The sequence below is a fragment of the Hyla sarda genome, chromosome 1, assembly GCF_029499605.1.
Source record: "Hyla sarda isolate aHylSar1 chromosome 1, aHylSar1.hap1, whole genome shotgun sequence".
NCBI lineage: Eukaryota > Metazoa > Chordata > Amphibia > Anura > Hylidae > Hyla > Hyla sarda.
The window spans coordinates 237,029,789-237,042,644 of record NC_079189.1 but is presented as its reverse complement, the minus strand read 5'-3'; the positions used below and the strand labels follow the sequence as shown (position 1 = coordinate 237,042,644).

The following is a 12,856-nucleotide window of genomic DNA, read 5'->3' as shown; positions in this document are numbered from 1 at the left end:
CTTGTCCCTGCTGCATCCCTTTCATAAGAAACTCAAGCTAACAGAGGACAAAGGATTGGTGCTTGTTCATACATAGCGGTTATGTTCGCACAGTACAATCTACCTACATATTTTAGATAATACTGGCCATGCTAATTTGCCTAATTATATATGCGTGACATCACAGGATACACATATGCGGGGGAAATATACCCACTATAACTTTTTTTTATTTCTCCTTATACAGGGATTTTTTGCTAACTAGAACTCCCAGCATGCCCTGATACAGCCTGTGGCTCAGCAGCTGCCCCAAATGAAAACTACAACTCCCAGCATGCCCTGATACAGCCTGTGGCTCAGCAGCTGCCCCAAATGAAAACTACAACTCCCAGCATGCCCTGATACAGCCTGTGGCTCAGCAGCTGCCCCAAATGAAAACTACAACTCCCAGCATGCCCTGATACAGCCTGTGGCTCAGCAGCTGCCCCAAATGAAAACTACAACTCCCAGCATGTCCTGATACAGCCTGTGGCTCAGCAGCTGCCCCAAATGAAAACTACAACTCCCAGCATGTTGGACTATGTAGAGGTTTATAGCGCTGCGGAATCTGTAGGCGCTATATAAATAAATAAAATAAATAGTATAGGTCAGTGTTTCCCAACCAGGTGTGCCTCCAGCTGTTGCAAAATTACGATTCCCAGCATGTCCTGATACAGCCTGTGGCTCAGCAGCTGCCCCAAATGAAAACTACAACTCCCAGCATGTTGGACTATGTAGAGGTTTATAGCGCTGCGGAATCTGTAGGCGCTATATAAATAAATAAAATAAAATAAATAGTATAGGTCAGTGTTTCCCAACCAGGGGTGCCTCCAGCTGTTGCAAAATTACGATTCCCAGCATGTCCTGATACAGCCTGTGGCTCAGCAGGTGCCCCAAATGAAAACTACAACTACCAGCATGTTGGACTATGTAGTAGTGTATAGTATAGGTCAGTGTTTCCCAACCAGGGGTGCCTCCAGCTGTTGCAAAACTACAATTCCCAGCATGTCCTGATACAGCCTGTGGCTCAGCAGCTGCCCCAAATGAAAACTACAACTCCCAGCATGTTGGATGATGTAGTAGTGTATAGTATAGGTCAGTGTTTCCCAACCAGGGGTGCCTCCAGCTGTTGCAAAACTACAATTCCCAGCATGTCCTGATACAGCCTGTGGCTCAGCAGCTGCCCCAAATGAAAACTACAACTCCCAGCATGTTGGACTATGTAGTAGTGTATAGTATAGGTCAGTGTTTCGCAACCAGTGGTGCCTCCAGCTGTTGCAAAACTACAATTCTCAGCATGTCCTGATACAGCCTGTGGCTCAGCAGCTGCCCCAAATGAAAACTACAACTCCCAGCATGTTGGATAATGTAGTAGTGTATAGTATAGGTCAGTGTTTCCCAACCAGGGGTGCCTCCAGCTGTTGCAAAACTACAATTCCCAGCATGCCCGGACAGCCGTTGGCTGTCCGGGCATGCTAGGAGTTGTAGTTTTGCAACAGCTGGAGGCGCTCTGGTTGGGAAACACTGGTATAGTATATGGTGCAACATTCCAGGAGTTGGAGGATTGGTTGGATAAATACCGGTCATTGCATTGCCGGTATTTTCAATCTAAAAATTCCGTCAGGGTCGCCAAAATATTGGCATTTAAATACCAGCCAGGTGGAACCCCTAATTTTAGATAAGCACGCATTCACGGATGTAATTGGCAGAAAAACCATGACAAAAAACATGCACATTTTTCAGACGCATTTTTGCCTTTTACATAACAAATTATGTGGGTAAAATAAAATATGCCGCTATATTTTCCTATGTGTAAACATACCCTTAGGTACGTTCACCTGTACAGGACTCGCTGCATATTTTCTGTTGCTGATTTTGCTACCCATTGACATGAATGGGTAGGAAAATCAGCTGCGGAAAATATGCAGGAAAACGTGGTCTATTCACACGTACAGTATCCTGCACATATTTGATGCACACGATTTGAATCTGCAGATTTTAATATGTGTTCAGTCTTTTAGTTTGAATTGAATTTTGCAGCATAAAATCTGCAGCTTTGAATCCTGCTCAGGATACTGTACTTCGAATATACTTTGAATATGCTCAGGATACTGTACGCGTGAATAGTACCTAAAGGAAGTATTTTAGATTACAAAGCACAAAATCCAATTGCAACTAAATGCACAAATCGTTTTAAATGCCATAACACAAAACTATTGTGTAAATTTAGGCCGGGCTCACGCTACAGAATTCCCAACCAGAATACCGGTTGGAAATTCTGGTGCAGCAGAATCCCATTGCTGTCAAAAGAATTCCGCTGCACAGTGCACACTACGAAATTTTTGCCAAAATAATGAACTTCTTCTGGTGAAATCTGCTCCGCAGACATTGTCGGCCATGCGGACTCCTGCTGGCGATTGTCAGTGTGAACCTGGCCTAAGGGTATGTTCACACGTGCGGATTTTCGCAGGGTATTTGGCTGCGGATCCGCCGCTGAAGGCCCCCTACATGGTGCCTTTATATGTGCCTGCTCGGAGCAGCAATACTCTGCTCCGAGCAGACTCATTGCGATGTGCGAGTTGCCGCGCGCATGCTCAGTATACTCGCACATCTCGACAGCTCTCGGCCTAGCTCATTGAGCAGAGGGAGTGGCCGCGATGTGTGCGAGTATTGCTGCTCCGAGCAGACACACTGCAATGTGCGAGTCGCCGCGCGCATGCTCAGTATACTCGCACATCACGACAGCTCTCGGCCTAGCTCATTGAGCAGGGGGAGTGGCCGCGATGTGTGCGAGTATTGCTGCTCCGAGCAGACACACTGCGATGTGCGAGTCGCCACGCGCATGCGCAGTATTCTCGCACATCACGACAGCTCTCGGCCTAGCTCATTGAGCAGGGGGAGTGGCCGCGATGTGTGCGATTATTGCTGCTCCGAGCAGACACACTGCGATGTGCGAGTCGCCGCGCGCATGCGCAGTATACTCGCATATCACAACAGCTCTTGGCCTAGCTCAATGAGCAGGGGGAGCGGCCGCGATGTGCTGGAGTATTGCTGCTCCGAGCAGGCACATTTAAGAGCACCATACAGAGGGTCCTTCAACGGCGGATCTGCTGCGTAAAATACGCTGTAAATCTGCACATGTGAACGTACCCTTAGAGTGTTTCACACCCATTAGAAATGAGGAAAATCTGTTTTTTTATAGGCTGTAAAAGGGAAAAGCAAAAAACTTGTTTTTTTTATTTGTTTGTTTTTTACTCGAGTTCTATTGAAAGACATTTTGTGCAGATGTTTCATCTGTTAAAAAGAACTGACAAAACCCCTACACAAAACTGGCTATTCGTGATAAAAAATACCGTACATGCTTTATCAAAACACAAAAAACCATAGTGAGAAAAAAGAAAAAGGGAATTCAACCTTAGAACCCCATTCACATTCTGCAAAGAATGATGTCTACAACAGATATTCAGATTTGTATATATATATATATATATATTATATATATATATATATATATATATATATATATTCTGTCACAGAAAATCAGCAGATTGCACCCTTTGAATTCCAAGGAGTAATGTCCACAGTAAACTTGTTGCCTTTGTAACATGTGTAACTTTTCCCATGGATTCATGGATTCTGGCCAGAAAATGTAGTCTGTATCGGTTCGTTACATAAACATTGCTACGTATAAGTTACAAGAGGTCTATGTGTTTTTCTTGTACATAGCGGCTCCTGTACTGACAGTCTGAAGTCACTGTGAAAGGTCTACTGAACAGATCTACAGATGTGTCAGTACAAAAAGTCATTCATCCTAATGAACACAAGGGCTATTCTAGCTGCAAAAGTGCTAGCATTCCCTTATGGAACTTGGGATGTGAGACTAATATTTATTTACCAGAGTAGCGAAAGGTTCAACATTTAATAGCTGTCTATGCTACTATTCAAAGGCAGGTAAAAAAAAAAAACTAAAACCTGACCCGACCAGCCACACCATTAAAGCATGACAAATCTGACCTATAAAAACAAGCTTCACAAGACCTCTGAAGGAAGCTAGAGATATCTGGCACCAAAAAGCTAGCAACAAATCCTTAAAGGGGTACACCGCCCCTAGACATCTTATCCCCTATCCTCTGGATCTCTGATAGCGGGGGTCCCGCCGCTGGGGACCCCTGCGATATTGGCTGCGGCACCCCACCGTCATCACTGCACAGAGCAAACTTGCTCTGTGCCTGATGACGAGCGATAAAGGGGTCGGAGCATTGTGACATCACAGCCCCGCCCCCTTGTGACATCACGTTCTGCCCCCTCAAAACAAGTCCATGGGAGGGGGCATGGCGGCCATCATCCGTCCCATAGACTTGCATTAAAGGACAACTGCAGTGGTACACATTTATATATGCCCATGCCCGGGCCTCAAACATAAACAAAACAAACTCATACATAACCTCCCTACGAGCCCCCGTTGGTCCGGCACAGGCCTCAAGGTCCGGCAGTGCTGACGTCATTCCACTTCCTGGGGACGGGGACGCCGCAGAGCCATTGGCGTATCACCGGCCGTAGCGATGTCCCGCCCCGGCCTGTGATAGGCTGAGCCCACTGTCATGTAAGGAGCTCTGGCCGGCTTCTTACATGACAGTGGGCTCAGCCTATCACTGACTGGGGCGGGACAAAGCTACGGCCGGTGATACACCGATAGCTCTGCGGCGTCCCCGTCCCCAGGAAGTGGAATGACGTCAGCACTGCCGGATCGTGAGGCCTGTGCCGGACCAACGGGGGCTCGTAGGAAGGTATGTATGAGTTTATTTTGTTTATTTTTGAGGCCTGGGCATGGGCATATATAAATGTGTACCACTGCAGTTGTCCTTTAAGGGGGCGGGCCGTGACGTCACAAGGGGACGGAGCCGTGACGTTACAATGCTTCAGCCCCTGTATCGCCCGTCATCAGGCACATAGCGAGTTTGCTCTGTGCAGTGATGACGGCGTGGGTGCCACAGCAGAGATCACGGGGTTCCCAGCGGCGGGACCCCTGCAATCAGACATCTTATCCCCTATCCTTTGGATAGGGGATGAGATGTCTTGGGGCGAAGTACCCCTTTAACCCCTTAAGGACCAAGGGGTTACGTCCTTGGTCCTGCTCCCGTGATATAACGCGGGGTTACACGGTAACCCTGCATCATATCACGGCGGGCCCGGCGTCATAGTGAAGCTGGGACCCGACACTAATAGCGCGCGGTGGCGCCGCGCGCTATTAACCCTTTAGCCGCGCGCTCAGAGCTGAGCCACGTGGCTAAAAGTGAAAGTAAAATCTGCCGGTTAGCTCAGTGGGCTGTTCAGGATAACTGCGGCAAAATCGCGGCATCCCGAACAGCTTGCAGGACAGCCGGAGGGTCCCTACCTGCCTCCTCGCTGTCCGATCGCCGAATGACTGCTCAGTGCTTGAGATCCAGACATGAGCAGTCAAGCGGCAGAATCATCAATTAGTGGTTTCCTATGAGAAACCAGTGATCAATGTGAAAGATCAGTGTGTGTAGTGTTATAGCCCCCTATGGGAGCTATAACACTGCAAAAAAAGTGGAAAAAAAAGTGAATAAAGATCATTTAACCCTTCCCCTATTAAAAGTTTGAATCACCCCCCTTTTCCCCATAAAAAAAAAAACACAGTGTAAATAAAAATAAACATATATGGTATCACCGCATGCGGAAATGTCCGAATTATAAAAATATATTGTTAATTAAACCGCTCGATCAATGGCGTACGCGCAAAAAAATTCCAAAGTCCAAAATAGTGCATTTTTGGTCACTTTTTATATCATTTAAGTCCTATCAATGCAAAAATGGTACAGTTAAAAACTTCAGATCACGGCGCAAAAAATGAGCCCTCATACCGCCCCATACGCGGAAAAATAAAAAAGTTATAGGGGTCAGAAGATGACAATTTTAAACGTATTTATTTTCCTGCATGTACCGTATTTATCGGGGTATACCACGCACCGGCCTATAACACGCACCCTCATTTTACCAAGGATATTTGGGTAAAAAAAGTTTTTTACCCAAATATCCATGATAAAATGAGGGTGCGTGTGTGCGCGTGTATACCCCGATATACCCCCAGGAAAGGCAGGGGGAGAGAGGCCGTCGCTGCCCGCTTCTCTCCCCCTGCCTTTCCTGGGGTCTAGAGCGCTGCTGTCGGCCCTTTTCACCCCCTGGTTATCGGCGCCGCTGCCCGTTCTGTCCCCCTGACTATCGGTGCCGGCGCCGATAGCCAGGGGGAGAGAAGGGGCAGCGGCACCCATTGCCGGCGCCGCTGCCCCGTTGCCTCCCCCCATCCCCGGTGGCATAATTACCTGAGTCGGGTCTGCGCTGCTCCAGGCCTCCGTCGTGCGTCCCCAGCATCGTTGCTATGCACGGCACGGCGCTCTGACGTCATGCGCCGCGCCGTTCAGCGCATAGCAATGACGCCGGGGACGCACGACGGAGGCCTGGAGCAGCGCGGACCGGACTCAGGTAATTATGCCACCGGGGATGGGGGGAGGCAACGGGGCAGCGGCGCCGGCAATGGGTGCCGCTGCCCCTTCTCGGAGAAGCGGGCAGCGACGGCCTCTCTCCCCCTGCCTTTCCTGGGGGGGTATCGGCGTATAACACGCACACAGACTTTAGGCTAAAAATTTTAGCCTAAAAAGTGCGTGTTATACGCCGATAAATACGGTAGTTATGATTTTTTCCACAATTACGACAAAATCAAACTGACATAAGTAGGGTATCATTTTAATAGTATGGACCTACAGAATAAAGATAAGGTGTCATTTTTACCGAAAAATGTACTGTGTAGAAACGGAAGCCCCCAAAATTACAAAACAGCGTTTTGTTTTGTTTTTCAATTTTGTCGCACAATGATTTATTTTTCCGTTTCACCGTAGATTTTTGGGCAAAATGACTGACGTCATTACAAAGTAGAATTGGTGTCGCAAAAAATAAGCCATTATATGGATTTTTAGGTGCAAAATTGAAAGAGTTATCAAAAAACGAAAAATGCAAAAACGGAAAAAAAAACAGTTCTTAAAGGGGTACTCCGGTGGTTAAGATTTTTGGCTATATGGCATCTTCTTTTAATGTTCATGTTTTTTTGCAATTGACATGTATTATATGTTTGTATAGCATGTGTCTTTTTTTCTTACCTGTTTGTGGGCCAGGAAGTTCTGTAGTTCTGTGTTGGATCTCTGACTGTTGTCCACAGGTTAGGATTAGGCTGTGGACAAGATGTTTTTTTTCCCTCTGTTCTTTCAAAACTGCATAACAGAGATAGGCCACGCCCCCTCATCTCCCCCTCCTGGAGGACGCAGGTGTGCGTGAGAGAGATAGGCCATGCCCCCTCATCTCCCCCTCCAGGTGGTCACAGGTGTGCATGAGAGAGATAGGCCACGCCTCCTCATCTCCCCCTCCAGGTGGTCACAGGTGTGCATGAGAGAGATAGGCCACGCCTCCTCATCTCCCCCTCCTGGAGGACGCAGGTGTGCATGAGAGAGATAGGCCACGCCTCCTCATCTCCCCCTCCTGGAGGACGCAGGTGTGCATGAGAGAGATAGGCCACGCCTCCTCATCTCCCCCTCCTGGAGGACGCAGGTGTGCATGAGAGAGATAGGCCACGCCTCCTCATCTCCCCCTCCTGGAGGATGCAGGTGTGCATGATAGAGATAGGCCACGCCTCCTCATCTCCCCCTCCTGGAGGATGCAGGTGTGCATGATAGAGATAGGCCACGCCTCCTCATCTCCCCCTCCTGGAGGACGCAGGTGTGCATGAGAGAGATAGGCCACGCCTCCTCATCTCCCCCTCCTGGAGGACGCAGGTGTGCATGAGAGAGATAGGCCACGCCTCCTCATCTCCCCCTCCTGGAGGATGCAGGTGTGCATGATAGAGATAGGCCACGCCCCCTCATCTCCCCCTCCAGGTGGTCACAGGTGTGCATGAGAGAGATAGGCCACGCCTCCTCATCTCCCCCTCCAGGTGGTCACAGGTGTGCATGAGAGCAAGAAGCTCCTACACATCTCCTCATCTCCCCTCCCCCCTGCTTTGTCTTCTGAGGACGCAGGTCTACACTGAGAGAAGACAGAGAAGATGTATGTGAAGGGAAAACAAGGTGCACGGGCTGGGGATGCATAGACTGCAGGGGAATAAATCTCGGACTGGGGATGATTTCTATGTGTGAAGGGGGGGAGGGGGACTCCTGAATGACATGCTGGGAGTTGTAGTCCCTGTTATGTGTGTGTATGCTAGTGTTTACAAACCAGTGTGCCTCCAGCTTTTGTAAAACTACAACTCTCAGCATTCCCTGACAGCCTTTGAGCATGCTTGGAGTTGTAGTTTTGCAACAGCTGGAGACACACTGATTGAGAAACACTGGCCTAGCCTATTCAGTATATTACAAACAAAGTGCAATGTTTCCCAACTTGGGTGTCTTCAGCTGTATCAAAACTACAACTCCCAGCATGCCCAGACAGCTTTTGGCTGTCCGGGCATGTTGGTAGTAGTAGTTTTGCAACACCTGGAGGCACCCTGGTTGGGAAACACTGGTGTATGCCCTATAGAGGTGTGGTGAACTACAACCTCCAGGAGACTACAGAGGCAGCATGCTGGTGTTATACCACAGACTGAAGACTCCTGAATGACACATGCTGGGAGTTGTAGTCCCTTTTGTGTGTGTATGACAGTGTATCCCAACCAGTGCTTATTATATTAGTGTGCTGTGTATAAGGGGACTGACCCGGGAAAATAGTAGGGTGGGTAAAGGGCGGAACAAAACAAACAAAAAAAATGAGCCGCCCCAAACCAGCAAGACAAGTGGCATGCTGGGATTTGTAGTTTTCAGCACAGCAAGAAACAGGAAATAGAAGTAAAGATAGGAAAACAAAGTCGTGGATAAAAAGACAACAAAGAATAGAAATAGAGTTGCCTAAACAACAAGAATAGAAATGAAACAAAACAAATAGGGTAGGTCAAAAATGGAAAAACACGTTGACCACCGGAGTACCCCTATAAGGGGTTAGAGTACCTGTCATGATCTTGTTAATTTTTATTATTCTCCCAGTTCACTGCCCCCATCATGATAAACCACCCCCTGCCTTAATTTTTTAGTTTTCTACCTTGATATTGCTTTGTATTTTTTGCTCAGTCTGAGTCAGATTCACAGACTGGGAAGGGGCGTTCCCCAGCAGGCGTGACCTTATCTGAAGCCATACAGGAAAGAACTTGCTACACACAGCCCAGAGCAGTTCAGTGTGTGAGATTAGCTCTGATTAGACAAGGCTGCACAAACCTCCATCAGCATTTCCTGATTTTGGACTTCTGCCAGGCCAGCAGGAGTCAAAAGTCTGTGCAAGAGATGGGGGGAAATGTGCTCTGGAAAAGCAGGGAGACACCTAGTGACAGCTTTTTTTAAACACAAAGCGTAGAAAACGTCCTTTTTTTTTTTAAACAAAGTACATTAGAAAGATTTGTTTACCATAAGGAGTGCAATAGCAAAAACTGAGCCCATTTATATTATGAGAAACGATCTCAATGGATTGCAGATTTTTTTTAGAACATCCAAAAGATTTTCAACTGGATTGACATCAAGGGTTTCCACATCTGAACTTTTTGTCATGTTCCTCAAATTCTTCCTAAACAGTTTTGCATTGTTGCATTGGGTAAGGAAAGCATATCCCACTCAATAGGGGCAGTAGTCATGAAATGGTTATTTTGATGTTATGGCTGATGGGTGTAAATAGATGTGTCTAGTTGCTTGGTCACCAAAATATATAGTTATTCATTCATTACCCAGAAAGCTTGGACAGGGAAATTTCATTTTTTAGCCCTGCCTTCCAAGAGCAATAATTTTTACATTTGTTTTAAGTGATTTAGGCCACATTCTCATCACCACTGTGCTCTGTCCCATTCAGGGCCCATTAAGCTCTTTTTTGTTGTTGCAATGAACGGCCCCTAAATAAGTTGGAGCACTACTGACACTGTCAGGTCCCCATTGACTTGACTGGGGTCTGTCACATGTCCGTTATTGTAGGGGAATTTATTTGTCCACTCAACTTCAGTCTTTTTACAACTAAACTACCTACTAAGCGTTGATGTGAACGAGGCCTTGGCCATGTGAGTTCATTTTTTGTGAGACAAGTTGCATTTGTCAATGGAATGTACAATATAATGTATTAAAAAACTGCAGTTCCTTCAATGCTTTTTGGGTTTCCTTCTTATGACATGGGTCAGTATTTTGGGGACGTACCACATTTTTATAATTATTGAGATTATTATTATTATTCTCAGACCCATAACTTTAATCAATAGAGCTGTGTAAGGGCTTGTTTTTTGTGAGGCAAGTTACAGTTTTTATTGGTACCAGTTTGGTATCCATACAATTTTTTGAATTTATTCTTTTATTTTTTGGGAAGCTAGTTGACCAAGTGCATTCAGAACACTCACTGTGCAACATAAATAATTTAGTCTAATAGAAGTATTAAGATGGCAGAACAGAGGGCCATTATTAGGACCCCACCTGCCATAACAACCTAATGGCGAGGCCTGGTTGTGTTGCAGGGAGTGTGACAGATAGAACACCCTCTCTCCACTTAGATACCGTGGTTGTTATTGACTCCGCCATCTAAATGGTTAAGTGCAGCAGAGAAGAGTTGGTTTAATAGAAGAGCTGAGTAGGGAGAATAGCAGCGCTCAGAGGCTCAGTTGCAGCCAGGTTGTACAGACTTGCTGAGAGCACAAGCGTGGTCAACAGTCGAGGTCATCAGCAGGGTAAGGTAGGCTCAAGCTCTAGAAGTCCAGGGTTCTCTTTTTTTACAAAAAAAAGTTGTAGAATAGTCTTTTCTTAGAATTTCAATAAGTGAATGTTTCTGTTACCTTTGTTTGTCTGTGACTAAACCAACCATTGGCAGAGGGCTTGATATTCAGCCAACAGCTATATGTGTTTGGCCAGCTTAGGAAACACCCAAACATTAGAACTTCCTATCTGTGCTCAACCTAAAAGACATAATGAAAGCGCTCCATCATGTAGAAATCCCACTGAGATACAACAGAAGCTAATAAGAATCCTTACCGGATCAAGGCCAGATACAACACTAAATCACTTACGTAAACTTGTCCTAAGCAACATACATCACACAAACAACTTCTCCAAACTCAGGATATTCACAGCGTAGACCAAATAAGAAGCTGGAGAGAATGGAAGAAACTTTGTGTGTACTTTATATCTATGATATTGTTATATTACAATGCGTTTCTAGGTCGCTCTGACCTCTTAGTCAGTGATATGATATACCGATACCCCACGTTTTGAAAAGTTGCTCGTTTGATATCTGTATTCAATGGTTCTGTCTTCTGAAAGCTTGTTGACATCTAACAAATCCTTTTATGGTCAACTACTTTTAGTAAAGTAGTAGTAAACAACATTGAATCGCCCAGTTATTTTTGGCAAGTTTAAAATTTGGTAGATTATCTACTGAGATGCAGCACACTCTTTTTATTATTATTATTTTTTTTTTTTTGGTCTAAACATCTGGAATGACATGTTGCAAGGCAGAATGTGAAAGGAAACAACCTCTCGGCACCCGAGCATATACATATGGGGTCGCTAGGAGCAGATGCAATGTGGGCGTCCGTATGGAGCTGATACAGGAGGTGCAGTCTTCAGAGAAAAAGTCCAACATGAATAATGCAGAGAAATAATAGAGACGCACTCACCCTTAGATGTCAGCAAACGTGGAGGGATTTATTGGAGAACAAGGCGTGACCAAGCGGTGTGTTTGACCGCGAAACGGAGCCGTCGCCGCTCCTCCCGCAGCTCTTGGAGCTGTGTCTTTTTGTTCCCCCTGTGTGATGTACTGCACTTTTATTCTCCAATAAATCCCTCCACATTTGTGGACATCTAAGGGTGAGTGCGTCTCTATTATTTCTCTGCATTATTCATGTTGTAAGGCACTCTTTGTGCAATTGTCCCATTTTAAATGCTTGACTTGCAAACATAGAAAAATAGAGCAACAAGAGGGAAACAGGAGACAGAAGAACTCCCTTGTAAGTGGTAAGGCCACAACCTTACCTGCATGTTAATAGCCGTTCATACAGACCCTGTATATGCTGAAATCAACCAATATAGCTTATACAGCATCATTGTATATACAGTATACTGAAATCAGCCGATATAGCTCATACATGATCTGTATACAATTATGTATATACTGAAATCAGCATTTATAGTAAATACAGATTCTGTATACAATTCTGTATATGTTGAAATCAACCAATATAGCTTATACAGCATCTGTATACAATTGTGTATATAGTGAAATCAGCATATCTAGCATATACAGGATCTGTATACAATTGTGTATATACTGAAATCAGCCAATATAGCTCATACAGGATCTGTATATAATTAAAAGCAGGATTTGGGCTTACAAATACTGATGCAAAATACTCCTGTGAGAAAATGGCCTAAAGTAGAGAACTGCAATGGGAATGTGATCCTGCAGTTCCCACTGGACAACATATAAAACTTGCAGGCGGTGTTTAGTCTTAAGCGAGGGGGGGGGGGGGGGACATCTGTGCAGCAGGCAGCCTAGCCCTGGCCTCTGATGATGCTCCCAGGCCAGCAGTGTCACGTATAACAGATCGCTGGGAGGAATTGATCATTACATGTCTTCTCAGCGTCATGTCACAGCTGCACATGAGGGATTGAGAGTCAGAGAAAAGTGTCACAGACACAGCCCACTAAGGCCTCGATCCATTTGTTTGATGAAATGGCACAAGGGTTGTGTTGAAATGGCACGGGGGGGGGGGGGGGGGATA

The 12,856-nt window shown here is 45.9% G+C and overlaps 1 protein-coding gene and 1 long non-coding RNA gene across 3 annotated transcripts in view; one reads left to right on the top strand and one right to left on the bottom strand.

Annotated features, from left to right (window-relative positions):
• The window catches only part of PSD3 (pleckstrin and Sec7 domain containing 3), a 574,055-nt gene that overhangs the window by 401,926 nt on the left and 159,273 nt on the right, over positions 1-12,856 (bottom strand). The window lies entirely within an intron of this gene.
• Positions 1-12,856, top strand: part of LOC130366902 (uncharacterized) — a 48,460-nt gene that overhangs the window by 34,891 nt on the left and 713 nt on the right. The gene's annotated exons all lie outside the window — the stretch shown is intronic.